Raw genomic sequence first — 27,022 nt, 5'->3', positions numbered from 1 at the left:
TATGTGTGCTTCTACCCCTGTTTTGTCGCTTAGATCTTTTAGTATCTTTTTTCCTAGTGTGGCCTTGATTTCAGCTCTATTCAGTTCTTATCTCAAGACAGCACTGAATGTGCTCATGGAGTCTCCTAAAAGGGGAGGCAGAGTGAAAGCTACCGATAAGGCACAGTGACAACTACATTAAATTCTCCATATATTTTTGACTTAAAAATGTGCTGGGCAGGAGCTGGGAGGGGGTGGGTGGGTGGAGAAGAATATCCTAACAGGAAGATTCACTTCTTTGTGCTACATGCCGTATTTCTGAGCAATGCTTCCAATCACCTCCCTCAGGAAGGAAATTAGCATCAATCCCTAAATTCCCTCCATTTTGTGATGGGGTCCGCGAAGAGGCTCTGCAAGTTCGTGTTTTGCACGGAACAGTGAGCGAAGGGTGGGCTCCTGTCTCCAGCGAGGGGAACGGCACCCGTGCAGCCTCAGCCGACGGCACCAAGTTCACCTGTGCCGCTCTCCGCCCTGCTGGCGGCCCCTGCGGACACGGGAGCGGGGCAGGGTGGGGCAGGGGGCTTGTCCCACTGCCCGGTTCAGAGGGAAGCGAGGGGTCCGTGTGCGGGGGGCGGCTGCGCTCGCTTCCAGCGGCCGCTCCGAGCGGCCGCTGCTGCCGCCGCCCTCCCGCCGTCCCCGCGCACCCAGGACCGGACACCTTCAGCCGCGCTGTGGAATGAGTGCAGGGCGAGCTGGGGGGCGGCGGGAGAGGTCCCTGCCCGGCGTTCCCTCTTTGTTTTGGGGTAAAAATAAAAATAAAAATTAAAAAAAAAAAAAAAAAAAAGGAAAACCCCTCCAACATCAAAAATCGGAACTTTCCCCGCCCAGCTGCCCGTGGCCGCTCCCGCGGTGCCGGTGGGGCCGGCAGCGAGCGCCAGCCGGGCGGGCGCGGCTCCCCGCGAGCGCGCAGCCCCGCGGAGCCCCCTCTGGGCGCTGGCCCCCGGCCCCGCACTTCCTGCCCGCGGCGGCCCCGGCGGGGCCGGGCAGGGCGATACCAAGTGTCCGGCGCGGCGGGAGCGGCGGCGCGGGCGGCCCCCGCGCGGGGCTCGGCGCTGCGCACGCCGCGGGGCGGCCGCGGAGCGGCGGTACGGTGCGCTCCGCCCCCCGGCGCGCCCGCTGCCCCGCCGGGGAAGTTGCGCTCTGTCCCTCGCTCTCCCTGGTCCCTCGGCGACCGCTCCTTCCTCCCCCTCCCTCCCTCCAATGCGCCTCCCGCTCATTTCCTCTTTTCCTCCCCGCTCGCCGCCGCTCCGCAGGCGCGCGGCTCGCCCGGGCGCCGCCGCGGAGTTGTAGCTCCCAGGAAGCCGCCGCGCCCCCGCGCAGCCGCCGCCGCCGCTGCCAGGCCGCCCCGGGACCCCGCTCCGCCGGCCGGGTAAGAACCTGGGGCCGCTCCGCCGCCGCCCGCGGAGCGGCGCGGAAACTTCGGCAGGGCTGCGGGAGGTCTGCGAGCTCTCTGCTGCCGCGGGTACTGCCGGAGAGCGAAGCTGGAGGGAGAGGGGAGATTTCTGGCTTTTGGCGTCGGTATTTTCGGGGATAGAGGGCTCGAAACGTCCTGTGGGGATCGCGGGCGCGGGGCGCTCCGCGCATCTCTTACACGCCCGTGGGGCGCGGAGCGGGGCGGCTGCTCCCTTCGCCGCCAGGAGATGCGGAGCGGATCCGGGCGCCCTCTTCGCGTCCGGGGGATGCGAGCGGATCCCCCCTTACCGCCGCGGGGCTGCGGTGCCAGCGCTCGCCTCGCCCCGAGCAGAGGGAATTGCCAGCGCTTACCCTGCCCTCAAAAAACCCCGAGCCGTGTGGATGTGTGTCATTGTATGTCTGTAGCTGTACGGATGTCTGTACGTCTGTGTGTGCATATCCCCGTGCAGCCCGCGTGTGTGTTCGGCTGTGTATGAGCCTCCCCGGTGGTGAGGGGCGTTTCGCAGCTCTGCTTTATGGTGGTTAATGGTTTACCCGGAGAAGTTCCCGACGCATGAATGTTGCAGGGCCCTTTGAGTCAACTCCTGCAGATCCGGACTTCCTATTGCCAACCTTCCCAAACGACCTTTAAAAAATGCTGGCGTTTGCCTCTGGTGAGTTGGCTTTTGTGTCTGTCTCCTCGCCGGGGAGATGTCGGGGGCTGTGCTGGAGGCTGATGGCTGCAGCCAAGGTCACCCCAGTTTCCTGAAAGGCGGGCAAGGGGGGACACCCTAGTCCTGTGAGGTTGTGGCAGCAAAGGCATCTGCCAGCCGCGGTTTGCATCAGGCTGCCAGGGGACCTGCTGGAGCACATGGCTCCAGCACACACTAGCTGCCGAAGTAGGGAGAATTACAAGAAATAAGGAATAAAACAAGGCAAATGTGTTTACAAGTAAGTTTCTATATAAATAAGTTCCTGCTAGGTTTGGGAAAAGGTCATCTTATGCATCGTTGGAATTTAAGATTTGCTGAGAAAAACAGCTGGGTGCTCGGTAGGTCTGTCTCTCCTGCTCATAGCCGGCTGATTTATACCTATGTGACAAAATCCTGGGCTTTTTCACAGGAATACCTGTAGGCAAGCACTGTAGCTGAGCATTGCCCTATAATCCCATTCACAAGTAAAATCTGGTAGGAAGATCAAATTTTCTCTGTGGGAGGAAGAAAGGAGGAAACAATCACTCCCTCCCCAAAATATTTCCCGTTTTTCCTAATGGGAGCCATTTGTCGTAATTTCAGGTTCAAAAGCTCTTCTTGCCTGAGATGAAATTTGACCAGAGACTGGGGGGCTGTTTCAGCAGTCTCTGATATCCACTGATATCACGCTGTCTTGCATGGGGTCCACCAGCACTGCTGGGTACTTTGGCCGGAGAGCAGAGGCAGGAGGAGCCTCACGGCTTGTTCCAGGGCTGGGTATCAACCTCGCTTCTGACCCCACAGCTCTTCTCAGATGCTTGGATTGGGAACCCCTTTGATTCAGGTGAATGGAGCTGAGTGTGTCTGACTTCATGTAGTGTGGTGGGGCTTGGGGAAGAAGGCAGATCATCTCACATTTCTGTTTGGTGAGGAGATGCTGGCCTCGTCCTCACATCTGTTCTCTGCATTTCTTTGTTTCTTGCCTTTCTCTGTGTAGAGGTGGAAGTGTAGGAAACTGTGAGGGGAAAAAATGGGTGCCACTATAGAGTGGCTGTTGCAACACTGTCAGGAGCTCTGCTGAGGAGTCAGCTCTGCTGGCAAAGAAAGTGCTTTTGTTGGCATAGCTTCGTCTGTTCAGGGAATTGCTACAGTGCTGGAGTGGGGTTTGCTCTTGCAGCTGGCTGCCTGCACCGGCAGGAACTTGTGTAGACAAACCTTTCTAGCTCTCAGATGAGGCTGCCACTCTGTGGGTGCAGGCGATGCTTTGCTCGCTGCGTGTCGCAGCTGGCACTGTGGTGCCCCCGTTCTACCACCCGAGCTCGTGGGCATGGAACCAACATGGGCCAGTTGTTGAGAGCTGGGGATAGAGATTAATTTGTAGCCTAAACAACATTAAACTTGGATTATGACTCGGAAAAAAAAAAAAAAAAAAAAAAAAGGTGAAAAAGAAAAAAAAAGAGAAAGCATGTTATCTGGGTTTAGAAATCTTTCAATTAAAAATACGCATGCAACGTGATTTTTTTTTTTTTACAAGCAAGACAACATTCTTTTGAGTGTTGATTACTTTGACATGGGGGAGACAAGAATGCTGGTAGACCAAGGGGGCAGTGTGAATTAAAATTCTATATCACTGGGTTTCTTACTTCCTTTTAGTGGTTTGAAACTATAAGCAATGATGTTGCACTGTTTGCATGTGCAAGATGCACTTATACTCATGGGAAGAGGATCTCACATATTTCCAGAGAACTGCTGGAATTTCCTTCAAGCATGTCTTTTAGGTCAGATTCAGGAAAAAATGCAATGTGTTTTCCAGTTAATGGAAGAAATACAGACTTTTTTTTTTAATGTGTTTTCCATCATGTCCCTAGGATGCTCTCTGTAATGTCTATATGTGGGATCAGATTCTTGGTTCTTTATCTGTATTAGAAAATTGTGTCCAACGTATGCATCTGCATTGAGCTTAACTTGGACAGAAGTTAAATTTCTTTTGGCAAGAGGTTTATCTTACATTGTGTTAACTGTGTTACTGTATCATGTGGGATGCTACCCATGGATAATGAAAGGATTTGCTTTTGCAAAATTGTTGAAGCTTAATGGACAGAACTTGGTTCTGATCAGTGGCTAAAATTTCCATTGTTCCAATAATCCTCTACCAGCCAGACAGGATCGCAACTGCAAGCAGTTGTCTCTACTTTGTCAGTCTTTTGCTGTATAAAAGGTTCCACTAGTTGGTTTTGTTTTGCTAACCTGCTAATTAACCCATTGATTTCTACATTTCTTGACTTACCCAGATAAATATCCTCTGCCTGTTGTCATGCTCTGCTAGCAAAGCAATTGTGAATCCTTGAACAGGGGGGGCAAATACTCCATGAGGAGCTCCTTACTTTACGTCTCAGACTCTTTCAGAGGATAGGAGAGAATTTTCAGCTGAATCTCCTGGAAATGTGACCTTTCTGGAAGTCCAAGGTTGCTTAATGACTGGGAGACCCACAGGGCTGACTACAGAATGAATTATGAGTTCTCCTGTTCTAATTATGTTGGAATTAGAAAGCAGGAGCTGGGGGTGGAGGAGTGGGGGGGAGGGCAGATCAGTCTTGTAATCTAAGAAATATTGCAGTTCTTCTGGATTGCACTGCATGAAAGATGACGTTATTATTATTATTGTTAGGAAACACTGCTTATCATTTGCACAGTGGGTTTGTAGATACCTGTGAGTAACCAGTGTGAAAGAAATGGCAATGATACTTGGGTTGTTTCAGTGTTTCCTGTCATGTAGGTGCGTATCTTTTTAAAATCAAAGAAAGCAGCAAGTAGTTTATGGAATTCTCCCTGGTGATCAGCGTTAGTTGAGATACTTGGAAACCCATGCCAAGCAGCATTCTGTTCAAAACATGCCAGCTACAACCTGGCCAGGCTTTTTCTTCCCTTGCATGCAATGTATTTCCCAGTGATTGAGCTGCCTGTCTGAAGCAGCACAATCTACTTGAAAAACAGCAAGAAAACTAAGGCATAGCTGTAGTTGCATACACTTCACGCATCAGCCTTTGAGACCTTCTGCCAGTTTTTTTGGTGACTCCTTCAAATATGTTTTAATCTTTTTTTCTTTTTCTGCCCTCTGTTTTTAAAGGAAATCAGGCTGCCCGATGGGGAAGAGTGCAGCTGCATAATTGCACGTTTAACCGCTGGCAGAAAAAAGAAGGATGCTTGCTAGTATTTCAGTTGCTGTAATCTCAGTGTGTTCAGAGAGGAGTTTAAGCTGATGGTATCCCTTTAAATATCCACTTGGGTTAGGAAACACTGGATTGGTGACAGAGACACTTGGAGACTTCAAGGGTGGAAGGCATGGCTTGCACCTACAGAGATACTTGCCGGAAAACAGGCGTACTGAGATCCTGAAATGTTTGCCAAGAGCAACAGCTAAACTTGGGCAGCTGGTTTAGCAATTAAATAATGTTTTGTTTTGGACAATGGGTTTATTGCAATGAATTAGCCGGTGGACTAGTCAGAGTGGCAAAAGGGTTTGTTTTTGATTCCCCAACCATGCAGCTTACCAGCATCGGGCACGTACTTCCCAGCAGTGGAAGTGCAGGAAGCATTTCACATGAATTGTCTGGGAGTGGGAGCATGTACACTTGTGTGTCCCTTGTGTGTAAACCCCAGATTCTTGCAATCTCTTGAAAATAAAAACGTGATGGATGGTATATCTTAGGCATGGAATAAGGAAATACATGGTGCCTTGTGCTTAGAAGTTGGCATGTGGCTCATGCAAAGTCATTTTAGAATAGTTGGGGGCGGCCGTGGGAGGAGGGAGGAAAAGAAATGCCTTGAGGGGGCTGGGAGCCAGCGTGTGGGCGTGCTGCAAGCCATCCTGCCAGCCTTCCACGCTTCTCATTCACCTCTGCTCCGCACAGCCCGGCCTGGCTGGGCAGAAAGGAGCTTTTCCTTGCTCGGAGGTAGCAGGAATTTTTTTCAGGTTTCTTTTTTTCTTTCGAAAGGGCATTATGCGCAGGATGCTCTGTTCTTGGCAGCTCGCCCACTGTGTGAGGGGAGAAAGCTTGCTGGTGTGGTCACAATGCAGATAGCCAGTGTCAAAGCCAGTTAGCATTTGCAGGGCATCCTTTCCTTTTTCTCTTAAATAAAGCTCTTTTTTTTTTTTTTTTTTTTTTTTTTTTTTTTTTTTTTTTAAATTTTATTTAGCAGGCAATTTTATTTCTCCAAACACAATCACTTTCTTAAAACTTATCTGGGGAGAAGCAGACTTCTTTCTAGAGAAATTTGGGGCTGCTGGATGAAAGCTGCTTGTGTGTGAGAGGAGAGTGGGAGTTACATGGGAAGATGTTGTGGATGCACAACCATTAGCACCAACTTTGGTTATGAAATGTGTGTTCAAAATATAAAAGCAACCATACTTCGCAGTGCTTAGGAAAGGGCCTAGAAGCAACATCTGTTCAATATGTTAGAAGACACTTGAAAACCCTGTATCTCCCTTGCCGGGGCTGAAGGGAAGGCAGCAGTGGGAAACCTAGGTTTGGGAGCAGGGAGCTGCCTGGCCAGTGGGTATCACAGGCAGCTGCCTTTCATCATCCTCTGCAGAGTGATCAAAGCACTGTCCTGGAACAAGCTGGGGGTTCTGCTTTTCCTTCTAACTTCCAACTCAAGATTCTTTTTCAACAGTCAATACCCCTGTGTTTAGTGTCATCTCTCTGATCTCCCCTCCATAGTGTCCACCCTCCTAAAGCTCTTGTACTGAGAGATCTGGAGTCACTGTACCGGGTGGGGGAAAGAAAGTGGGCTCAGCACATGGGGCCCTCCGTGGTTAGTCACCACCCTTTTTGCTGGGCTGAGTTTTATTGCTCTTGAGCTCACGCATGTCAGTTTTGCTTCAGAGGGGTTCTGGGAGGCTTTCCAGGAAATGGGTGCTCCTGTGTGTAAGAGTTTATTAAAGGAGGCACTGATGCCAAATAGAAAGTGGGCTGGAAACACAGATATTTGACAGTTGTGGAATCACATGCGTTTCTGAAAGTCAGAACCATTTCAGTGGGAATGAGCACGTGCTTGTGTCCAGCCTCTCTAGTGGTTTTGTGCAATGAACGCTGGATGGCTGCATCCAGGTGGAGGATGGCAGACCAAGATCACCCCTGATGTAAGAAGCCAGATTTCTCCAAATCCCATGGCAAATGATTTCCCTTGTCTTAGGCTTGATGTGAAGCAAACTGGCTGAAATCAGTTGTGAGAGATCTTTTCATTTCAGGTGGTTCCCCTGCTCATCAGCAGGAGATGGTTCACTGGGTGCTGCACCCTCAGTGGCGGCTGAAGCCTCTTCTCTGGATGTCAAGAGTTTGGTCACTGCATGTGCCTGTTCCCCCAGGGAACACATTGTGAGCCTGAGGTGCTGTGCCCCTCCATGCTGGGCTCATCCCAGGAGCAGCAGCTCTGCCAGGACCAGTCAGGGTTTCTTCTAGGGTTATCAGAAGATGCATCAAAAGATATATTTTTTTAATGGAAATTAAATTTCATTCCAGCTGAGGGTAATTGAAACAGTGGTAATGGTCTGAAAGTAAATGAGATTCAGCTCTGTAGACTGCAGCCACCACTTTCTGTTCTGATTGTGTCACGCTTCTTAAAATGGCATTTACTCCTAAATCTGGCCCTAAAGGTCTGTTACAAAGAGCTGTGTTTGTTTCAGGAGATATGAAAAGATCACACTTTAATTTTAATTAATTCTCTAGCCCTCGTCTCCCATCTCCTTCAGCATTCCCTGAACCTGCAGGCTGAATTTCCCAGCCAGGTTTGTCCCTACAGGAAGCCTCCTGACCCCAGTGGGATTTTCAAGAGAGCACAGAGTCCATCTCATCCTGTTCAGATGGAACAGCCCTCCAAAGCAGCTTGCAGTTTCAGGCTGAATAATCTGTCACTCCAGCAATGCTTCTCTACCAGTCACAAAGAAGAGAGGAACCTCTACAGGGGAAAATTCCATTGCTGACACCTGCCGAGGTACCACTGGACTGTCCAGAGCGGAGGATGGATGCCATTGCTGAGCCTGTCACAGGGGAGATCTCCCTGTCTCTCTTCTGACAAAATGTCTTGCTGTACATGGGGTTTGCCAGATCTGATCTGCTCACTCACACTGTGATTCCCCTTCTCTCAGATCTCCTGGTGTTTGACTCTGTCTTTCATGTCCCCTGTCGGGGGCTGTTGGCAGGCTGTTCATATGGTGTGTGCTGGGGCTTCCCAGAAGTTCTGTCCCTAAAGTGAGGCAAGCTGTTCTGAACTTACAGCACCAGAAACAGCTGAATTTACTGAGTGCTTGCTTATATGAGTGTAATTCAGAAGGCAGAGTTTGGAAATGAAGTTGTACTTGCTGTCCATTTCCAGAGCTCTGGTTTGTTGCAGGACACATTTAAAGATGATCTTCCTCAGCATTTGGCTGAGCCATCACCTTCAGTCCCATTTGTGTTGGGACATTTTGGACTGGCTGTGCCAAGCTTTGTTTTCAGACGATTGATGCCCACTGCTGGTGCTGGGGTCTTACACATACCACTAATGGCTTTGATGGCTTTGTATGCTTGGTGAGGAGACATGTTTCTAACAAAAATGCTCTGCACTGCTTGCTCAGTTCCAGGAAAGCATTGCAAAAACATTTTGGTGGAAGTTCTGATATTCTTAAGCTGTATGCATACAAAAGTCCAGGCTTACTATTGAATATTAATGGCTCCTCAGGGACTTGTGAGAAGTGTGCCTTGAGGTGGAGCAGCCTTAGACGAAAGACGAGCTGTGAGTGGCATGTGAATACCACGAGGGGTTTAAGGCTGCGCCTGCTGCTTGCACGCGAGCTCACTCCCTGTGTCTTACCTGGTGTTCAAACGCAGGAGGGCTCGAGGAGAATGTGCAGGTGCTGGGGCAGAGCAGTGCTGCAGGCTGAGCTGCTCAAGGCCAGCCACCACTGCCATCTCTCTCTGTGACCGTGACATCCCTGTGCCAGGTTCTCCAGCTGCAGCCTGTGGCTGGCGTGCTGTGGGGCTTGCAGGGCGCCAGTTTGTCACTGCTTGTCTCCTCTTCTCCCCCATCTCACCCTGTTGCCCACATCAAGCCATGGAGATGCCAGGCTCCTGCTCATTGTATCAGCCTCCATTTAAACCCATTTCTTAGCTGGTAGTCAGAAGTGAGGGAAAGCAGAGGGAAAAATCCCTGACTGGAGTAGCAATGGTGACAGGTCACAAGGACATCAAGGTGGTCACTGTCAGACTTCTCCAGAAGCTTGGCTTCTCACCGTCATGGCTCCTACCAAGTAAAGAGACAAGGGGACTTCCAGCATTGTCACCCAGGTGTCCCAGGAGGGTGGCTCCTGAGGAGGAGTTTATCCAGCTGTGTTCCCGACAGCCCTGCTGCTGGCTGAGCCCACCTGCACGTGCCCTGGTTGTGCCGGGACAGACTGTGCCAAGGTGAGCTGTGGGCTTCAGGAGGGCTGCCTGTGAGGAAGTGGCAGCCTGTCCTGGCAGAGCAGGGAAGACTCCTCAGCTTAGAAAAATCCTTGTCACCTGATGTTAATATTTTACAGCCTCTGAAACTTTTTTTTTTAAGTGCAGTTTTGCACTTAACGTTGCTTTTCCAGCTCTCGGGAGGTTAACAAGGCACTGGTGTATCTGGTTTTTGCTTTGCTTCCAAGGTGGTTTTCCCCTTATAAAGATGAGAGTGTGTAGATTTTTTTAAATGAATAAATGATCTGCCCAGGAGCACTAGTTTGTGGAAAACTTAATTTAAATGCAGCTGCATTTTCTGTAGCTGGAGTGTGGTTTTATGCAGCATAAAAGAGCCTCAGTATGCAGAGAGGATTAAGGTTATGTGAGGCACCTTGGCTCTGCCATAACAGCTTATATCACTATAATTTGGGTTTTGAATTAATTCAGGCTTCATTCAGTTCTTGGAAAGTTTTTGAACTATTTCAACTACTGATCTCTTATGCCCGTTCATCTAGTATCTTAGCTAATGTAAATTACAATCTCCTGTAATAAAAGGCGGTTGACACTAGGTGCTGTGTAGCTGCTTAGCAAATCTTATTTTAGCAGATACCTCCCTTCCTGTGACCTTCCTCATTCATTTTATCACTCCCAAATCTTTATTGTGTAACTTGAATGTAATGTTTAGTTTAGTGCATCCTGTGAAGGAGGGAAATGCAACTGAAAAGGAGGCTAAAAAGGGGAAGAGAGAAACTTCCTGGCCAATGAATGTGTAATTGCACAATTTAGTTAATTGTATTGGAAAAAAGTTTAAGAGGAAATAGAGTAAATAACTGGCACTGTTCTGTCCCCAGCTGCCTGTACCCTGTTTGGCTGCAGGCTGACTGCTGGTGTGCATGTCAGACCAGGCAGTATGTAGCATTGGTCAATAGTCTTCTTGGGAAAAACACCCCAACATCTAAACAACTCTGTAATTCAGAAAGGGAAGTCAGGGGGGATGAGAGCCAAAACTGACATCTAATGCAGAAATGCAATCTGGAAATTTGGGCCGGGCGAATTGCTTCTGCCTCCACCAAGATGAATCTGTGGCTGAGTAGTCCGTGATGTATTTCATGAAAAGCCTGGTTGGCATGCAGGTTTCTCCTTTGTGCACGCTTCTTCTGGCTTATGTTGATTTCCCTGCTGTTTCCCTGGCAGGGATCACTGCTTGTTATGATAACATCAGTCAGAGATAAGATTCTTGTACGGAAAACTTCAGACTGTCAATGGTTTAACTGTCTCTTTGCAGCTGTGTTCAATAAGTAAACTTTTGGGAATTTTCAGAATGGGGTTTTTGGAGGTGTGGAACCACAGTTAGTCCCTGCAGACCTAAGCTGCTAATGTAGGTCCTACCTTTTCAGAGTCTGCTCCAAGTGTTTCTGTGCTATAAGGAAAGCTCCAGCACAGCAGATATGTAATGAACATAGGGCAGCATGGAGCATTTTCTAAAATCCCACAGGATAAATCTAAGGCAATAGATGTGTTCAATTGGTAGGATTTCTGTGGCTTCTGTGAGCCCAACTCTGATGTCTCACAGCTAAGGCATGGTGTTCTTGCTTGGGCAGGAGCCTAAGTCACAGCCTTCCAGACAAAGATGTTGGTCTCTTACTCACTTGGAGAGTTTAATTTAAGCTCCCAGGTGAATATCTTGTTGTGCTCTCAAGGACTTATTGACTGATTGCCAAGGGAAACTGAGGGAAACCAGGGCAGAGATTATAGCACCAACCCTGCAACACCCAGCAGATCCACTCTCTTTTGTTTTAAATGTAATTTTTTTGAGGGTGGTGGTGGTGGGTTTTTTTGTTTTTTTTTTTTTTCAGGATTTAAATTGTTTTGTTGTTTGTTTGGTTTTTTAATAGTACAATATGAAGTAATGGTTTTAAACTGAAGGGAGGTTGCTTTAGATTAGATGTAAGGAACAAATTTTTTACCACGGGAGCAGTGAATCATGGACACAGGTTGCTCAGAGAGGTGATGGATGCCCCATCCCTGGGAACATTCAAGGTGAGGTTGGAAGGCGTTCTGAGCAACCTGATCTAGTTGAAGATGTCCCTGCTTGTTGCAGGGGTGCTGGACTGTATCACCTTTAAAGGTGCCTTCCAACCCAAACTATTCTATGATTTTACATCCACAATTCTTTGTTCTTTCTTCTCTGCTGACAGGTGGACCTGGCTTTGCATTTCACTTCACTATTACAGGTTAAATTCAATGTCAGGGTGGCTTTGTGAACAGATGTTAAGTACCAGTGATACAGCAACAGGTTTCAGGTCTCAAAAATTTATGTTGGAAGGTTGTCTAAGTAAACTGCAGAAGGGAAACCCTGGAGGCAGAGAGCTGGCAGGAGTTGGACACCTACTAAAAATGCAGGCTGCTTTACAGCATGTGAAATCAAAGCAGCCTGGTAGCCTGTTGAAGTTGTTCAGTCAACAGGTGTAGAAGGTGTTCTAAATAAGCAGTACATGGCCTCTGAGAAAGGGTTTGAACTCCTCCCTGTTGCTGTTTCCTGATCCTGTCAGTGCTTGGTGTTTCTTCCATGCATGCTCTGGCATTGTTGCTACTCTCACGGTTACTGGGGGTGCTGCAAGCATTGCTTAGGTGAAATGGTAATGGGGGATGTGTCACTAGAGGAATCTGAGGCAGAAAAAGGAGGGCAGCAGTTTATGCTGTGAACACAGCATCAATCTCTCTCAGCAGCACCAGCCTCTCAGGTGGTGCACAGTCTGGGGTGTTTCTGCATGCAGCTACAGCAGGGTATGGAGAAGAACACTTGAATTAACTTTTACTTTAGCCAGTGTCTAATTTCCTCATTGTAGCACCCTGGAGGTCAGGAAGGGCTGAAAAAGGTCTGAAAATCTGCCCAGGAGCCTGTGCTGGGCTGCAATGGCATCTGGGCTCTCTTGAGTCAGGTTGGTAGTGCTCTTCTCTTTGGTAGTGACTGTCCTTTGATGGCCAGAGTGAACTGACCAACAGGTCTGCTGGAATGTGGGGGCCTAGAGGCTCTGTTTCTGCCAGGGAGTTAATTTCCTGGCATCGTGGATTGAATCATGTTGTGGTGGGCTCCAGGCATGGTGGCTTATGGGCCTGGTGTGAAAGATGGGGAGGAAAAGGGGGTGAGACAGAGTGGGAAGAGACTGTGCATTAGAGGAAGGGGTGAGTGGACACACTCCAGAGCAGCTGGGCAGCCAGCACAAGTGCTGGCATGGCTGCATGTGCTGTCTGGATGCATCCACAGGCATGTGCAGAAGTGAACAGCCAAAGCTGAGGTGTGGTGGTGGGTGATGAGTGAGCTGGCTGGGGGAGACTGGAGGAAAGTTGGAGTGGAATAGAACAATTCAGCTGTAAAGATCCTACAATGATCACTGAGCCCAACTGCAAGGCAAGTGACAGGACAATTAGTTCTTGGCTGTCCATGGCGTATTGCTACCCACACATGAAGGAGACAGCAAAATTGTGTGTCCTACAAGCCTTCATCAGTTTGCATTTGCAAGAAAAAGATAAAAAAACTCCACCCCATATTTATAAAATAGCAGAGTCTGCTTGAAAAAGAAATTGCAAATAAGGGAGCGCAGAGACTTAATGTAGTCCTGGGAGTGTCTCCCCTCCTGCACGCAGCGTTTGCAGACATGTCACGCCATCCACAAACGTGGTAGTGTTAATAACAGTATTGATTTGTCTTAATGCAATAATGAAAGCTGAACCTTGGAGGTGTGGGAGGGCCTCATGGGTAATTGGCATCAAGATTGATGAAGGGTAGTACCAGCCAAAGGGGAGCAAATGGAGGCCAGAACAGGCCATGGTAAAATAGTGGCCAATACAGGAAGAAAAGTGCCCTCAGCACTTGAGGCTGCTCCATTGAGTAGAAAGAAATCTGCTCAAAATGTAATGCCTATGACTCAAAGTAAAGGAATGGGGTTAAAATCACTTTGAAAAACAAGACAAAAGTAGAGGTGTCTGCAGTGTCTTTGGTGCAAGCCAAGGCCTGTCTGAGGATTCTGCAGGATGTGGCAGAGCTGCAGTGCCTGTGGGGCCGGCAGGGGTAGGTGGTATCTGACCCCTCAGAAAGAGTTTTACCCACCAGATCAAAATGTGTTCTGAAAAATAATTTGTCACCTTGGTTTCTCTGGTCTCTCAATTAAGCTCTTTCTGTAAGGAGGATCTTTACACATGATTATCTGGAGCAGTCTTCTTCTTAAGCTTTTTGCTAGCAGCTCTGAAAATAGTAGACTGATGCACTCACCTCTTCCTGCCCAGCCTCCAAAAGTTTCTGACATCTCTTCCTTTAATTCTGCTTTGTAATTGGATTTCTGCCATGAGTTTCTTCTGCTAATTCATTTATAGCATACTTTTAATTGTCAGTGCATTTGAATACTGCATGGTCTGTAAACAGAAATTAATGTGTGCTCTCCAGTTACCCTGTACTCCTGCAGGTTGGAACAAACCTATATATGATTTCAGACATCCCTGAAAGTCTTTTGGGATGCCAAAATCCAGCATTTGGGCTGTGAAATTCCATTTACTTTGAGCGTATACATATGGCCAAATGATATTGCATTATTGGGCTTGTTAGATGGGGAAAGTATGACAATTTTGTAGTAGCAACACAGAAAAGAAATTAAAAGAGTTTGTGGGTTGTGTTTCCTATTTTGTCATTGACCAAGTTCAGTCCTTATCTTGTTTTTCCATTGGGGTTCGTTTGTTTTGCAGCTTGGAGAAATAACATCCATCACTCTTTAAGATAAGGATACAAAGTTTTATCATAAAAAGATGTTGAATTTAAAATGATTTGCGTAAATGTTTTTGTTGGTGCCGTGTTGCAACGTTTATGAGTGCCTGCCCAGGGATCCCAAGAGTAACAGAAAATTTTATGGTAACAGAAAATTTATTGGAATTTACTTCCTGGGACCAGAAGACTGATGTAATTAAGACTTGCACAGATTGGGGAAGCTACCAGGAGAAAATAAGAACACAATAATTTAGGGGGAAAACACTTAAGGAGTTTTCTCTTTGTCTTTACTTTTCCTTCCAGGCTGTTTGGGCCTTAGGGAAGTTTGTTTGAAACTGCTCCCCAGATAATGGGAAGATGCATGTGGGAAGGTTGGTTTTCAGTGCAAGCCATTCAACCAGCATCACTCACCTGTAATCAGGGGAGAGGGCACCTTCAGGGGATGACTTGTGACCCCATGTCAGGGCAGGATACTCTGACCTCACTTTTGGGACACTTGTTTTGTTCTTGTGATTTGTAGAAAGAGCTGCACTTCAGTTGCTTGCTTGACTTTTCAATTTCTTCTTGGTGTTTACTTGTGAAAACCTGTGGAGAGTTTGTGAGGTTACCATAACAATCTAAAAGCAAAATATATACTGCTAAATTTTTTAAAAGGAAGAGATGGAATTGCAGTGCAGTCAGTCTGACTTTTAGTATAGTGTTTTTCTGGAAGTTGATAAAGTATTTTCCACCTAGTCATCTTCTGGATACTTATGAGTAACAGTCAGCATGGGTTAGTTTGGAGCAAATAATGTCAGACATCCTAATTACTCTCTGGAGCAGACCAGCAGCTCCTGTAGATAGAAAAAGAGTAGATGATATGATTTACTCCAATCCCAGTTAAGTTTTTTGTAATGTTTTGATATTCATAGAAAAAAGCTAAGGAAAATAAATTTTGGTGAAACTTATGGATAGTGCAAGGTAGGTGTGCTGACCATGACCATGACTTAGCTGCTGTGTGTGATCAAGCTTGGAAGTAGTGTTGGGTGAGGATTTCCAAAAGTGGACCCTATGGCATGGGCTGTTGTTATTGATGCATTTGATAGAATGCTGGTTCAAACCCAACAAGTAACACCAAACTAGGGGATGTTACAAGTGCTTGGGGGGAGGAAGTTATTTGATTTTCAAGTAGCTTTAGACAGAACTAGAAGATGACCTTGCAGGGTCCATCATTCTCACCAAAAGGCTTTAGTGTGGCCTTGCATTTATCTCTGGTGAATGGGTTGGCTGTACAGAATACTCAGGGGGGGTTGGAGGGCCTGCAGTGAAAAGTGTTGTGGAGCCATGGTCATACGTTGCTTTTCCAGCATTGTCCTGCCCCACCAGCAGCAGATGTGTGCTTCCATAACCAGGGGATGGACTTTGTGTCCAGTGTTGGGATCTCCTGGTGCTTTGGCATTGGAGTACTAAAGCCTGCATGGGGCCCTGCACCTGGTGGAAAATGTGAAAACAATGAAAGAGACTGGAGAGGATCTGAATAAGAGGACTCAAGAAGAAAGATGGGAAGGAACAAGGGTGCTTGGTCTGGACAGAAGGTACAGGATTGGCATGAGGCATTTACAGTGTCAGCAAACAGCAGCAGCTTGCTCTAAGGGGAGAAGTATGAAACCCTGTGTCTGTAGGGGCTAGGGCCAGTGGAAATTAATATGAGTAGTATAATGAAAACAGGAACTCCTGCCTGTAGGGGTGGTGGAGTATCGAAGGAGATGGTTGGGAGGCTTTGTCTGGGATGTCTGTGGCTGGGGTTTGGCATTGGGCAGACCACTTGTGTGTTAGGTGTGGGTTGGAGGCACCTGGGAGCTAAACACAGTGGGATTTTGTTTGCAGAAGTTATAGGGTTACTGGGTCAGACAGGGATCTGGTAGAAAAGAAACTGGTGTATTGGGTTGGAGAAGATGAATTCTTCCCAGCTGAGCTTGGTCTTGGTGGTGGAGGAAAATCATGGTCAGCTCTGTGAGAAAGGGAATCAAAGCAAGTCACTTGCTTTCGATTTTCTAATCCACAGATTTTGAGAGATTAGGAATCACGGGAGAAGGTGAACCTTGCTCCTGGTGTTCTTATCTGTGGCTCCTGAAGGCTGATAAACCCTCAGCATTCAGAGCTGACAGATGCTGATGGGATGCAAATTAATATATTCTTTTTCCTTGAGAAACATGCTCAGTGAAAAAAAGTGATTTCTAACCTGTCAGAGCAATGCTTAGTAACTACAGTAAACTTGGAACTGGCTCTCTCATATATTTTGTTTATTTTGTTCCAGTTTTTACTGGTGTAGTAATATTTTGGTGTAGTAATATTCTTTGATATGAGCCAAGCAAACCTTCTGAATCTGAATTTGATTTTACTGGAGTAGCAATATTTTGGTGTAGTAATATTCTTTGATATGAGTCAAGCAAACCTTCTGAATCTGAATTTGATACTTGCTGATTTTGAAAGATGACTTTTAACAAAAAAACAAAGTAAGAAGTGTGATTTCAACAGATTATTCAACATCAGAAGAATTTGCTGTTTGAATTCAAGACAAATCTGTGTGCATTTTTCAACATGGAATTGTTTCATATTTCAGGACAAATAATAAAATACAAATTCACAACAAAGCTGTTTCCCATTATAGGGTAAGAACTGAAGCAGGATGTTTGCATGTTTAGACTCTTTCTGGGTTTTTTTGAACTGGGAATGGTAGCTTTGACTGGAGAGGCCAGGAGTGTGAAGATTGTCACTTAGAGAAAAACTGTAATGTAAAGCATGTTTGGTTTGTGTCTTTTCTTCCAGATAATCGAGCCCTGTGGACTTTCTCTGAAGAGATTCCAAAATAGGTGGTGAGTACTTTGCAGAGTCTGCTTCTTTCAAGACACTCTTTAATTTAGTAATAGTAAAACTAAATGATAAATAGAAAATACAAGCTTTGTTTTTTGTTCTGCATTGATTGCAGAAGTTTGCATTTGCTGAGTTAATGGTGTGCTTTAATTTTAAAGCTGGCAGGGCTAATCTTTGAGCAGGGGTTTGTTATCAAAATGTTAAGCTTCGCACTTAATAATAACCTTTGCACTAAAATAATTTCCTAAGATTGGAGAAATGAATTGTTACATTTAAAAAATTCTTGACTTTAGGGAAAATCTGTACAAATTTCATTGTATTTTTTACTAAAAGCCTACACATCCCATTGGGGCGGTGTTTTCTGTGTCAGAAAGCAACGTTAGGATTTTTTTCCCTTCTGTTCTGTCCAAGGTCTTAATCTAAAGGAATGCAACTTCCAGAGAGTTAAATGAGCTGCATAACCTATGCTAATCTCTGCCACATGTGACTGATTTTGTTCTGCCTGCACCCAAGGCTTCCATGTATTTAATTTTTATGCACTTCATTAGCTTCTTATTTGTGAGTAAGTGAAACATTAAATCAGTCAAGAGCTGCAAGGAGGATGAGGTGGCTAAGAACTGCCAATGAGGTGCTGTTGCAGGTGCAAAGCCACCTCTTATGCTGATGTCAATCAGTGCAATCCCTTTTCCTCTGCTGGTGCTGGTCCCTCCAATGATGCCAGCTGAGACTCTGCTCTGTAACACCCTTTGATGTTTGTTTTTGTTGTTTCTAGAGAAATACATACTCTGCTTCCTTTTTCAATTCTAGATTTCTTTCCCTTGAGATTAACCAAATTATATAATTACCCATTAATTCCTCAGGAAGTTCATTCTTTCGTTGCATTTCCCTAGTGCACAGGATACAAGCTATTAGAGCTCTTGTCTGTTCAGACTGGCTAATGAACTATGGCAGAATGCCCCAAACCTCTAATGGACTCCTCTGTCTTCCAAACCTGTGTATTTCCCAAAGATCAGATGTGTTGATACATATGGTCCCAGGTTGATTTGAAGTGTCTGTCCAGGTGAAATGTAGCCATCTGCACTGGTAATTTCTCAGGGCAGGGGAGGATGATGGAGTTTGGTGTGTCTGTCAACCTAAATATGTGTTCATTGTGCTAGAAAATGGTTAGTTTGTATTTGTAATGGGCTTACTTAACACCCCTTAAATGCATATATTATCAGCTACATCTTTCATCAATGAAAACATCCCTTACTTAGTGAGCTGTCTTATCCTTATTTTCTGTACTGAGGCTTATGCTCCTAAAACTTGAGTTTTACAAGCCCAAATCACGAATCCCATGTGCCTTTCAGCAAAATACTGTTGTGAGCCATAGCTTATAAACCCCTCCTCTTCCATGGCCCTGCAGCTAGGATGGGATCTGTGTTATAAACCTGCATGGTTTGTGTTGCTAATCTCTGTATTGGGACCTGATATTCAGTGGATCTTTTTTGAGAGGTTGAAAAATGAAACAAAACTGTGCTTCTGAGGACAGAGAGGAGTGTGAGATGGATGACAGTAGTACCATGTGTGTAAAATCCAGGTGATTTTAAACTGTCTCTTCAAATTGTACTTAAAATTGGATTTTCTTATTTTCTTGTTTCAGGTAACACCTGAACACAGGGTATGAGTAAAAAACCACTTATTGATACTCCAGGCTGTTTGTTAATTTGTCTGTCTCCTGGTTAGTCTCTTTGGGTAGTGCTTTGAAAAGCTCCTATGGTCTTTCAGCAGAGCTTAGGCTCCTGATGCACTTTTGCTAACGTAGATTAGAGTTGCTGGGTGTTCACACATCACATTTTTGATTGCTTTAATGGTCTGTATTCCTCATCTTTTCAAGTTCACGTGTGTCCATGATTTCAGTTTGGTAATTTATGTGATCCATGCCTGAAGAAGGTACATTTCCAGAGTGTTACATCTCCTGGATGAAGCCTTACAGTGGTCTGGCTGCATCAGTTCATGTTTAAGATGTACTAAGAGACAGACTTGAAGACAGACCAGTGCTGAGCCTGATGGGCATATTCCCAAATGTAATGTGTGGCCAGGGGCACATGGACGGCTTCAGAACGAAGTATGAAACTAAAATGTGTATGAACATGCCTGAATACAGCTTGAACTTTACCCCAGCTAAGCATATCTGGAAGTGAGGGTGCTGCCCATGGAAGGGGGGAGCTGGCATTTGGGTGCTCTCCTGCTGGGATACCACGGGTCTGATGCAGCAAGCTGCTTACCTGTGTTTCTGCCTGTAAGCACATAAGCAGCTCTGGGCAGGGAGGACCCGGGAGCCAGGCACACGATGGGAGATGCACCCGTCAAGGCCACCCTGTGCAGGACACCTGAATGGACAGCTGGGTCAGGGGCTCATGACTTGGCATGTTTTGGGGTGCTGCTGGAGTGGCTGTGCTGGGAGGCTGGAGCTGAGATGTGGTCAGGAGGGCTGTCTCTGTCCCGAGTGCAATGCAGGGGGGCCATGGTGGTGGCATTGCTGTAACCTCCTTGCTGTTCTGGAGAGCACATAAGTGGCTGTGACCCAAGGCCAGGGAGGGCAGAGGATGGGACATGAGATGGTGTGAACATCATTTCAGAAACTGCCTGTTGCTTGTATGGACATGGGGCTCCTAGTCTGGAACAGGCCTCCTCACTTCTGTGGTCCAGATCTGGTGTGTTTGATGCAACATGAAAGTGAAATTTTTTGCACCCAGACTGACAGATCTGTCCTACCAAACTGGCTTTGAGAAACATTTTGTTTTTAAACTGAAAGCTGAGTTGAAACCTCTGCAGCCTTTGTGTTTGTGGGAAGGGGGGTCCCCTTGAACAAGAGGTTGCAAGAACTGGTGGGCTGAGCTGCTGAACTTATCTCAGAATCACCTGTGGCAAGACATGGAAATCAGGGAATGTTCTTGCCATTGGTGTTGGGAAGTTCATTGGAAACATGTTATATGTTCTGTGCATCTCCCCATGACCTGGCTCTGTCCATCACTAGAGCATCCACTCTCACCAGGATCTCCTAATTCTTGAGTCCTGGTGCCTTTCAGCTTGGCTCTGCCTCTACTGCCCTTGTCAGCATTTCCCTGCCTTCTCTATAGCCCTCCTGTGTCCCCATATTCAGGGTCCCGTGGGATCACCCTTCCTGTGAACATTCAGGCTTTGTGGAAAGAAAAAACCCAACAGCAGTGCCAGGCTGAGCACCAGGGCAGAGAAAGAGAAGGGAGCAGGCAAGATAAGTGGCAATTTGAGTCTGTTTTCTCCTTCCCCTGGGCATCATCTGCTCTACAGCCTTGAAAATCTGCTTTGTTTCAGAACTAGAACTCAAGTCCTCTTGGGGAAAGGGAGACCTTTCTGTTAACTTTTCCTGTTACCTTTCCCTGCTGTCTGGAGGAAGCTGTGAGAGCCACACGTCTGCCATATATAAAATTATACCGTGGTTACAGGGAGGGGAGATAGAAGTGCAATTAACTGGAAAACGTGTCTTAGAAAAGAAAAAAGGGGGAGCACAGCAGCAAATGAAGTACCTTTTGTGGGCAGCTTATGTAACAAAGTAATTGAAAATAATTCATTATGGTTTAACTTGTCTTTAATCAAAGCTTCCAATTTTTTCCTTAACCACCTTTAAAAATTGCTATTTGAGTCTTTCGCTTTTACATTCTTATTATAAATAGGTTTTACTGATGTCTCCTCTGTTGAGACTTCTCTATGTTTTACTGCACATTTGCTTTCCATATACACTGTTTGCTCATTCAAGGATGTTAAGAAAAAAAACCCAGAATGACTGTGCAACACTGCTGTTCAGCTGTGTTTGTTTTTATGAATGAATCTTCTGTGAGTGCTCACAGGCTTTGGGATTGCTCACTTCTCAAAGACTTGTAAAATTCAAACTTTTTCCTTAATTCTTTACTATGATGGGGAAAAACTAAAGCTGGCTTTGCTTTTTGAAAAGTAAACTCTTAGCCAAGATTTCCAAGCTGGAAGATAATGGGGCTGTAAAATGGCCCTGTTTTCCCCATTGTGCACTGTGCTCCCCCAAACAGCACCTGCCTTCTCCATTTAGTAGAGATGTTGGTATATAGCATGAAAAAGGAGTGGCTCCTAAGGCAAGTATCTCGTGTTGATTCACTGCTATACAACTGTTCATCCCCTAAGAGTGTGGGATTACAAAGCATTATCATGCTCAGATTGACTCAGGTAGTACTATTTTTATTTAAGCTGTATTAAGGTATCGTTGTGAATCTTTGGTCTTGCAGCATGCGTGTAATACGATTTACTATTTTTATAAAAAATCAACATGTCTGTACAAATCCTGTCCATGGCAAGAGCTGCAAAGATTAGTCATGAACTCAACACTTTTTTTTCTCTCTCCTCTACAGTGAGTTGTTACATTTTTAATTTTCCTGTGACCTCCATCGTGTTGGCTCAGAATAAAATGAGACGGTGCCTTGGCTTATGGTGTCAGGGACTTGGTACTTGCTGGGAGAAGCTTTAGTGTAAGTGAGGGGCTTTGGTGTAAGAGAGAGCAAGGTCTGGAGATGCTCAGAGGGGTTACCTGGGCAGTCACCAAGGGAGTGCAAGTGGGTTTCACCCACCTGGAGCCTTGAGGACCCTTCTAATTCAAGCAAATGAGACCTGCCATGACCAGCAGTCCTGTCCATCCACCTTGCTGCCTTTTATATCAGACCCCACAAGTCTTAATTTTAAAAAATGGTAATTTGAGGTGGATCCTTACCTTGCTCAGCTCCTTCTCATTACCTTGCAGCAGCTTAGTACCCTGGTAATGCAAAGACAAACATACATCCTAGGGTTGAGGTTGGCTAAGAGATGCAGTCAGAAATATCAACAGACAGCATGTCTGTCCAGCTGCATGCCTGCAGGTTGGATAGACTGCCAACCGCTGTGTTTCCAGAGGAGAAGGAAAAAAATGATGGCCTTTCTTGAAAAGGGAATGCAATGAGATTAGGTGTGATTTTCCTCAACTGGGACAAATATGAAGATGATCAAAATAAGTTCCCTTGCAACAGGTCTGAGTGGAGTTACCACAAAAGTCAGCATGATTTGCAAAGATGATGGGTGCAAATACTGCTTCACCACATTGCTTTGATGATCCAGAATTGCATAGCAGAGTTACAGTAGCCCGAGCAATACTTCCCTTTAGCTGCTTGGATGCAGCTCCCTTTCTGGGGAACTCAGTAGAATGGACATTGCCATTCCTAGACTTCCCACCTCCAGGATTCACTGGGACGGGGGACTGCTCCAGGGCAGGGAATGCACCACTGAGGGGGAATTTCTAGAAGTCTTTCTGGCCTTCATCAGTATTTGGGAGGAGAGGTGATGGAGAGAGAGGCTGAATGTGGGCACCCTCCTGGGCTCTGAATCCCGGGACAGCCTGGCTGGTGAGCAGCATAATTGCTGTGACTGGCTCATGGCACCCAAAGGCAGCAGGAGGCAGCCGTGGTTCTCCTGAGTGTGGTCTGCACCTGTGTGAGTATGAACATAAAGAGAGACAGAAGGACCATTTCCATACCATCAAGCCTTCATTTGAAATGAAGGAGACATTTAATATGGGGGTTTTTGCAGCCTTCTCTTTAATTACCAGGAATGCAAAATAAGATTCAGTAACTGCTTGACTACTACCTTAAGTAGGGAAACCCTGGTGGTAGTGGCTGGATGCTGCACAGTTGGGTGTGGGCAGCACAGCATGTCCAGTGAACGGGGGAGGAGATGCTGTGGGTGTGCTGGTGCAGGTCCACAGCCAGGTTCTGGCACAGTCCTGTTCCCTGCTGACCACGAGCTGTTGCAGTAGGTATGGAAATCAGCTGGTGAAGTCTGGTCTCTGTTATATCATTTAGGGTAGAGGGACATAAAGTACCAATTTTGCCATAACAAAATATATGGATAATTTTGACATAGTATGCATATTGCTTTGTTAATACTTTGGTTTGGAAGTCTTTGTTTGGGACTTTTTCAGGAGGGGAAAGTTCCCCCAACACCACCAAGTGTTGCATGTACATTTGCTGTCATGTGGAGTTGGTAGGGTGCAAACCTTTTTGTGTGGACAAAGAGAGTCTCAGCTAAGCCAAGCAGTTTTGTTTCCTTCTCCTATGCATTTGGTATTTATAAATATCACCCTTGGGCTACCATAAAATCTGGTCTCTTAGCAGTTATGATGTCAGTTGTTCCTTTCCAGAGAACTGACATGAAATCCCAGGAAAAGCAGACATGGCTATCGGTCCCTTGTCTAGATTTTGTTTTTGTCTGGAAAGAAGCATTGGAATTTGCAGCTGGATGATCACTCTGGGTCTTTTCCTAATTAAACTACTTTGCTCTATTCAAGTGAAGGTGGGATTGGAGAGCTGGAAGAAGACTGGGCTGTAGATCCCAGCTATAGATGTGTTTCTGCTTTCGTGCAGGAGTGGTGGGAGAGATTTTCTTTGCTAGGTGCTTCCTGGCTGGCTATCTTGTGCCCTAAAGGCCCAGAATTCATTGTCTCAATATTGAATTCATCAGTAAATTGAGTATAGTAAATCTGTTACAGTAAAAATGAAGTGGATTAAACTACAGAATTTTTCATGCCATAAAAAAAAGTTGTATTTGAACTTCATTGAATTTCAAAGGGAATACAATTTGTCATTTTATTCAATGAAATGCCATAGGCAAAATAATTTAGGAAAAAGGTAACTTTTTGTAATTTGTGGAGGAAATTTCATTGTAGGTATTTACCATCAAGAAACTATTTTGTGGCACATCAGCATTAAGATGTATATCCTTATGGGTGTGTATCATGTCTCATTGCTTGTTATTTACCATTACTGCCTATTTGTCAGAATAGCTAATTATCTAGTTCTGATAATTTATACTGGAATCACTAAGGCAGGTTGGTTTTAAGTCTTTTTTTTTCCTAGGTAAAAATACCTTCTTTCTGAATAATAATGAAATATTTTAACACTGCAATAAGGAGAACAATAGAGAGATATGTTAATACAAGTGCCTGAAAATATAAATTTGAGAACGTAAGATCTGTGCTCACTAGTTTCAGAATATGCCAGGAATACCTTCCCTGACTTTTCAAGTGTTTTCTAACTGTTTTGGATCTGAAGAAAATAGCTTTTTTTTGTTGTTTTGATGGGTTATTTGTTTTAAGTTTGACCAAGTAGAGTTCATAGACTTGGCTCCTCACAGAGTCACAGAGTGAGGTAAGAGGATTGAATGGTCCCTGTTTTCCACTATAAAAATAGGGGGAGGTGAATTTACCTGCAAAGTGGCAGCTGAGTGGAGGACTGATAGAAGATAGCAGATGCAAAAGGAATTTCACAGCAGGCAGGTACTAAATAATGTATTTTGTGTGGTACCTGAGAAATGACTTCAGAGTGTCCTCCTGCATCAGTGTGCTTTAAAGATCATACCCTTGGAGTCAAGCAAAAAGGGTTTGATTTTGCAGATTATCTGGTTCTTCGATTGTTTCCAGATGTTTAACAACTTTGTGGTAGAGTTCCCCTCCAGCTATGTTTTCTCTGCACCCTGGATAAAGTGTGACTTGGTAGGAGAGTGGGCCTTATCATGCTTTCCACCCTTCTGAATCCTTCCCATGATGATAAAGAATATCTAAACAAAGGAAAGTGTTTTATTTTATTTCTCATTGCAACTCAAGCATCCCTCTCCCAAGCTCTGCAAGGTGTCCCAGCTGGGGATGATGATGTCTCTGCCTGGCAGCCAGGCATCCTGGGGGGATTAAGCAGCGCCCACCTCCACCACAGCACCCGCACAGAACACAGGATTTGTTACGCCTAAACACGAGTCAAGACTTGTAAGAAGTGGTTTAATAATGGGAATATCAGCAGACCCCTGAGTATAATGCTGCTGCTGTATGCTTTCATAAATCTAAGGTTTAGGGATGACAGTTATGATGCATGGCATTGGGAGTATGTGAAACAGCAGTCATTAAACAAAAATGGGCTTTTAAACTAATGACAGCTGCCTAAATGGCTTTGCAATGAAACAGATTCCCTGAGGCTACCATTCTTCAAATAATACAGGTCCTATTGACTTTAAAAAAAGCAGGAAAATATTTTGTTTTGGTGCTGTAGTACTGCTTTTACATTCATCCCAAAGGTCAAGCTGTGAAGCGTTCACTAGGCTTTAAACTGGAGGTGTTAGGAAATAATGAATGGCAATATTTCCAGTAATTCATTCACTGTTACTCCCCTGAATTAAACCACATGCAATACCAGGGATTCACACCTGTTCCAAGATGGGTTTATAAGTGTGTATGGGGACACTTTTCTCCATCTAAATTCAGCTAGGTGTTTAACCCAGTAGGTAGTTCTGCACAACATATCTGTTATACAGAATTTTATCCAAATGTCTTTATCAAAACCTCTTCCAACTCACGCTGGTTTAAAATTACACACAATAAAGCAATATTTTGCTTTGTCTCCTTTGAGAACATTATTTCCAGCCGAAAGCCAAAGATTTAAAGATGCATGTTTTGCCTTTTCCTTCATGCCAGATGTCCTGATGGACAATGGCTACTTGTATCTAAAATGCATTGGCCAGTTTCCTTGAAGACACATTTTATGCAGGTTGGTGGTTGTAGATGACTAACCTATTCTCAGTCAACCACTTGCACATTTTTTTTAACTTTTACTTTTTGCCTGCCCAAGTTTGGTTTCTGCCTGAAAGTGCTTGTTTGGCTTCTGTCTTCCTGTCCCCCTCATTCCTCACCTTTATCAGAGCTCATGGGATTTTTGTTCCTCCTTGTATTGTCAGGAACAGAGGAGAGTACAGAATAACCCTGACTGTGAAAGGATGTCAGACAGGAGAATTTACACCATATCTCTTCATACCATACACAACTTGGAGCCCACTTCTTGCTCTATAAACCCAGCTTCAGCCTGTGGCTGGCCTTGCTTGTTGAATAACTCCAGATAATTCCAATTTTTTTATAAAGCAAGCAGTTCCACTACAAATGCATGTGAAATCTGTTGAGAGCAGTTGTATTTCACTATCTCCCTGTCATGAGATGGCAGTTTAAAGATGAATGTTGAAGTGCTCTCTGATGTTTCTTGGAGCCCTTCAAGATTGAGCAGAGGTTATGAAGGATGGGATGGAGGGTGGGCCAGAGGTCTCCTGACAGGTCAGGGATGTTGAGTGCAGCTTTCAGAACCTGACAAATTCTCTTGCAGATGTCACCAGAAATCCTGGCTCTCTGTAGGTTTTGGTGCTCCTGGGAGACCTGGATAATACACTGTTCTTTCCAGCACTTTTCTTGTTTGCCTCCGCAGTCTGTCCTAACTATGAACATGCTTTCTGTGGGCAATCCTCCATGGAAGAGGATGGCTGTCTAGTTGTGGTGACTTCAGCAATAGTCTCCTCTTCCTAGGGAGTCATATGCTCTTCTTCCTAGGGAGTATGCTTGAGTCAAGAGAGAAGAGTGGAAGAAGAGTTATATCAACTCAAACATGAACATTTGAACAGATGGCTGACCTCTGTAACACCAAGAACTGTTTAATTTTAGAAATTAGCAGGCTGTTTCAAGTTTGTCATGCTCCTTACAACCATCTGAGCATGGATACACAATGATTTATTAGCTTACTGCAAAGCTTTGTTGTTTAATTTCTACGCTGTTTGAAACACTGAGCTTTAGGTTGAATACACAAGATCCTGGATCATTACTGGGATTGGTCCCCTTTGTGACAATTCCTTTAAACCACTGAAGGCTGAGGGAGAAGAGATGCTCCCAGTCATGGTGAAAGGAGCTCAGCTCCTCTGTTTTTCTCACTTCCCCAGCATGCTCAGGCCTA

General features: G+C 45.5%; 1 protein-coding gene across 1 annotated transcript in view; it reads left to right on the top strand.

Annotated features, from left to right (window-relative positions):
- The first annotated feature begins 1,115 nt into the window (after positions 1–1,115).
- HPCAL1 (hippocalcin like 1) overlaps positions 1,116–27,022 on the top strand; it is a 64,880-nt gene continuing 38,973 nt past the window's right edge. Inside the window, exons 1-2 of the mRNA XM_063424963.1 lie at positions 1,116–1,408; positions 17,151–17,197. The gene's annotated coding sequence lies outside the window, so the exon portion shown is untranslated. The remainder of the gene's footprint in view (positions 1,409–17,150; positions 17,198–27,022) is intronic.

Source organism: Prinia subflava, chromosome 2 (genome assembly GCF_021018805.1).
Source record: "Prinia subflava isolate CZ2003 ecotype Zambia chromosome 2, Cam_Psub_1.2, whole genome shotgun sequence".
NCBI classification, from domain to species: domain Eukaryota; kingdom Metazoa; phylum Chordata; class Aves; order Passeriformes; family Cisticolidae; genus Prinia; species Prinia subflava.
Note: the sequence above shows the minus strand (reverse complement) of the source record. Positions and strands in the feature narration are given on the sequence as shown.